General features: G+C 42.2%; 1 pseudogene; it reads right to left on the minus strand.

Annotated features, from left to right (window-relative positions):
* Positions 1-423: 423 nt before the first annotated feature.
* On the minus strand, positions 424-1,647 carry LOC127670519 (protein Spindly-like; annotated as a pseudogene).
* Between the last annotated feature and the right edge of the window lie 3,833 nt (positions 1,648-5,480).

Genomic DNA, 5,480 nt, shown 5'->3' on the forward strand with positions numbered 1-5,480 from the left:
CTATGATATTGGCATGATGCTTGTGAGAGCCAATATCAGTTGTGTCTCTTATCCATTCATCTATTGGTGCAACTCTCTCATGTACAGTCTTCAAATTCTCAAACACCAAAATCTCTGTCAACACCTGATTCTGGTTTGTTTACAGCTGAAATCAATCTCTGTAAGAAATCTGTGAAGGCTTCTCCACAGCCTTGTATTATCTTAGTAAATGAGGTGGATCTTTTCCCAGGCCCCTCAACTTTATCACGCACTCTTATGGCCACCAAATGGCTTTGCTGTACAAGACAGGAGTCCTTCTCTCTCTGAAGTGCAGGGTCTAGAAACTTCTTCCCCAATGGCAGTAGCAGCAGCTATCTCGTCTGGGTGGTTATATTAGATGGCAGCACCCCCCCCCCAACACACACACACCTCTTTTGAGTAGAGTTATTCAGTTATCTCTTTGGGTTCCTACTTCAGCTTTGAGTCATCTAACTTACCTCTCAGTTTCATAGTTTCTCTTTCTGAATGCTGCAGGTGTCTTTCCTTTGCAAACAATTTCCGCTCAATATGCGGGGCCAACTGACTCTCAAATAATGTCTTCAGTCTCTGTGTGGACAGATCGCCTCTTGTGCCTTCATTTTCTTTGTTCAGTTTATCGAGCTTTAGCTGAAGTGTGTCTGCATAATAGGTGCTGTATTCTAGGGTACAAGGGTTGCCTGGTGTGCAAGGCTTAGATTCCATACTTTCATATAAGTTCTTACATTTCTCCAGGTTACTAAATTCACCTAAAAGGTGTTTTATTTCAGCATTCTTCTGTTCCAACATGGCGGACAACAGTTCCCACTGCTCACATTCCGTTTAAGATCCCGTCATGCTCAGCGATGTGGAGGTTCCCGACTTCCTGTTGCTCCTCTGCTCTCTGGTGAAGTGAATGCCTTTTGCTTCTTGGGTGACTGATACTTGACTTCACCAAGCTGAGCTCGCGTTCCACTGCCACCCTCGAGCCCCCCACCTCTTCGAGCACAGAGTTTGCAGTCGGGCTCCAAAGCCTGCTGAAGTTCATGAACCTGGAGATCCTGACTTTCTGTCAAGCTTTCTCCAGGGCATGATAACAAGACACCGCTTCCCTCTCGCTCCTTTCTCTTCTCTGAACTGGTCCGTCTGGTACAGTTGGGCAATACTGAAACATCCCAGTTGCTCCGGCTTGTCCTGCAGCTCGGTCATTCCTTCACACCTCCAGTTCAGCTGGCTCAGTCTGAAGAGGCAGCAAGCCTCTCCCGGAGAGCGAAGAGCGCTATTGAGCACACGATGCTGGGACATGAGCTCCATTTCTTCCGATTCATGAGAGAGGAGTTCGTCCTGGTAATGCAGCTTCTGCTTCACTAAGCTCTTCTAAATCCACTTGTTGAGACTTTTCCTGCCTGTGGCTTCTGTGCGGCTACATTCCTAGCTGCCCCGGCTGCGTTATCTGGTGTTGTCTCCGCTTCACACTGACACCTCAGATGCCCAACGGCCGACTCTTGAGCTCAACTTCTCTCCGTTACAACTTTCAGCCGCCATCATCTCGTCATGATGTTTATCAGATTGCTTCTGCCCTCCGGTTTGCCTCTGCAGTGGCTGTACCTGTGCCTGTACCTGTAGGGTGTACTGAGCGCTTGCGGTCGCCATTTCTCAAACTCTGAGCTTGTTTAGGAGATCCGCGCTATCCCGCTCCATGCTTTCTGTTTTCAACCCACTGCTGTGAGGCAGTCCTTATCCCACAACTGGGTCAAAATAAAAACATATCCACATAACATAAATGGGTTTTAAAGAAACCACAACTCTCACTACAGACCCCCATCGGCACCTTCTTTAGGTATTCGATAACCTATTTGATATCCCTGCTATTCCATAACCCTGTTCGAGCCTAGACAGGCAGGATCTCTCTCTCTCTCTCTCTCTCTCTCTCTCTCTCTCTCTCTCTCTCTCTCTCTCTCTCTCTCTCTCTCTCTGATATTTTGTGGGTTGTTTTTTTTGTTTATGTTTTCCTCTCATTGAAAATAGATTATTTTCTCAAACAACATGTCCTGATTCTGGTCTCTCCTCCCTCTACTCCCCCCCCCCCCCCAGCTCCTCCCACCCGCCTCCATCCGGATCCACTCCTGCTCTATCTCCTTAGAAAACAAACAGGTTTCTAAGGGATAATAATAATAACAAAATATAAGGAGAGAAAATAAAAACAAACATGTTGAAATTAGAAAAACAGAAGAAAAGGAGCCCAAGAGAAGGCATGAGAAAAAGACCCACTCATTTATACAGTCAGGAACTTCATAAAAACGCTAAACTAGAAGCCATAACACATACACAAAGGACCTATGGGGTAAAAAAGCAGCAGAAAAATATATGTAAATTTTAAATAATTTAAAATAAGATAAAATTGGGGGAGGGGTGGCGAGAGCCTAAACACAACATTATAAGACAAAGGACTTCCCAGGATGCTGTTGGAGCTCAATTCTGTTGGCCATCTACTACTGGGCATGCAGCCAACTGTTAAGAGTAGTTTCCCCAGTGAACTCCTTGGAGGAAACCAAACTTACATTTTCAAGTGGTTATCAGTTAGAGCTTGCTTCTTCTGTGTTTGGTTTGAAGGCATTTGCCCACTTCTCTCAGCTCTAAGACCACATCTGGTCAGACCTGGGTAAGCCCTGCGTGCTGCCTCGGTCTCTGTGAGTCCATATTTAAATCATCCATCTTGGTTTGTCAGTGTTTTCTTGGTGTCTTCCACCCCCTCTGGCTCTTACACTCGTCCTCTCTCCTTTTCTGAGGGGTTCCCTGAGCACTGAGGGGAGAGGTTTCACCCCTATTTAGGTTTAAGGGTTCTATGGTCACTTACTCTCTGCATATTGTCTGGCTGTGGGTCTTTGTACCTCCTCAGAGAGGAGGAAGTTTCTCTGATGATAGCCGAACAAGACACTGACCTATATGTGTTGCAGAATGCCATTGGAGTCATTCCAGTGCTGTGTTGTTGTTGTTGCTGCTGCTGCTGCTGTTTTGCAACATTCGTCGTATTTGACTTTACTCTAGGTCCCTGAGCTATCTAGTCTCAGGATCTTGGCCTCCCAAGCAGTGTCAGGTATGGGTCCATCTCATGGAATGGGTCAAGTCAGATATTGGTTGGTCACTCCCACAGACTTTGTGCCACCATTGTAATAGCATTTCCTGCAGGCAAGACAACAGGTAGATCAACAGGGTTGTGGCTGGGTTGGTGTTATGTTTCTCGTTTGGTAACATGCAGAGTAGCTGCCTACACCTAGATGCTAGAACATAGAGGTAAGGCTCCATGTAGGCACCAGCTCAACTTCCCCATATTCGTTGTGTTGTGTAGGTATTATCATTATCATTATGGAGACAAAAATAACAGAAATGGAGGAAATTAAAAAAAAATAATCAGAGCCTACTATAAAGGCCTATACTCAACAAAATGGGAAAATCTAGAAGAAATGGATGATTTTCTAGACAGATTCCACATACCAAAGTTAAATCAGGACCAGGTAAACTATCTAAACAGGTCTATATTGCACAAGGAAATAAAAGAAGTCATTAAAAACCTCTCAACCAAAAAGTGTCCAGAGCCAGATGGATTTAGTGCAGAATTCTACCAGACCTTCAAAGAAGAACTGATACCAATTTTCCTCAAACTATTCCATAAAATAGAAAGAGAAGGAACACTACCTAACTCGTTCTATGAAGTCACAATTACTCTGATACCTAAACCACACAAGGACCCAACCAAAAAAGAGAACTTTAGACCAATCTCGCTTATGAATATAGATGGAAAAATACTCAATAAAATTCTTGCAAACCGAATCCAAGAAACACATCAAAACCATCATTCACCACAATCAAGTAGGCTTCATCCCAAGGATTCAGAGATGGTTCAATATATGGAAATTCATCAATGTAATCCACTACATAAACAAACTCAAAGGAAAAAACCCACATGATCATTGCATTAGATGCTGAAAAAAACATTTAACAAAATACAATACCCCTTCATGTTAAAAGTATTGAAGTGATCAGGAATTCAAGGCCCATACCTAAACATAATAAAATCAATTTACTACAAACTAACAGCCAATAACAAATTAACTGGAGACATACTTGAGGCAATCCCACTGCAATCAGGGATAAGACAAGGATGCCCGTTCTCCCCATATCTATTCAATATAGTACTCGAAGTGCTAGCTAGAACAATAAGACAACAAAAAGATCAAGAGGATAATATTGGCAAAGAAGAAATAAAGGTATCACTATTTGCAGATGATATGATAAGCAACCCCAAAATCTCAACCAAAGAACTTCTCCAGCTGATAAACAGCTTCAGCAAATTGGCCAGATATAAAATTAGCTCAAATAAAGCAGTAGCCTTCCTTTATACAAATGACAAACAGGCTGAGAAAGAAATCAGGAAAATAACTCACTTCACAATAACCACAAATAAAATAAAATATCTTGGAGGTAACTAACCAAACACGTGAAAGATCTGTATGACAATAACTTAAAGTCTCTCAAGAAAGAAATGGAAGAAGACCTCAGAAAATGGAGAGATCTCCCTTGTTCATGGATTGGCAGAATAAACATAGTAAAAATGGCCATCCTACCAAAGGCAATCTATAGATTCAATGCAATCCCCATCAAAATCCCAACACAATTCCTCATAGACATGGAAAGAGCAATTCTCAAATTCATCTGGAAAGGCAAAAAAAAAAAAAAAATCAGAATAGCTAAGACAATTCTTAACAATAGCATTTCTAGGGGAATCACCATCCCTGACCTCAAGCTGTACTACAGAGCAATAGTGATTAAAAACTGCATGGTATTGGTACAGAAACAGACACGTTGATCAATAGAATAGAACTGAAGAACCATTATCAATAGTTCTAAACCATCAGTTTGTGGTATGCCACCTATAGTCTTGGCAACAACATGGGTTAGTTGGGAATTCTGTTGAAACTCCTTTGGCCAATAACTTAATTACATGCAACTCAATCCCAGCAGCAGAAACTTTATTTGGTGACAAGAGATATTCAGTTGTGGTGCTATCTTCCCCCATTGTTTAGCAACTACATTTATATAGCCTACTTAAATGAATATATTTTAGGAAGCTTATTATGAATTAGATTTCCATACTACCACTCAAATAGCCTTTAATTGTAGCCATCTATCCATGCAGTCCCTCCCCATCTCACTCCTTCCTTCTCTTCTCCACTCGATCCTCCTGTTCTAGTCAACGCCTAACCCCAATCCATCCATAGCTATTCTATTTCTGTTTCCTAGGAAGCCCTGTCTCCCCTTAGTCCCTCACTCTACGTCTAACTTCTGTGGGTCTGTGAATTGCAGCTTGCTTACATTGCTTAACACTAACATCCACATAAAAGCAAATACATACCATCTTTCTCTTCCTGCATCTTGGTTAATCCAGGAGGGGTTTTTTTTTTTTTTTTTGTCCTATTTCCATCTAT

The sequence above is a fragment of the Apodemus sylvaticus genome, chromosome 20 (assembly GCF_947179515.1).
Source record: "Apodemus sylvaticus chromosome 20, mApoSyl1.1, whole genome shotgun sequence".
NCBI lineage: Eukaryota > Metazoa > Chordata > Mammalia > Rodentia > Muridae > Apodemus > Apodemus sylvaticus.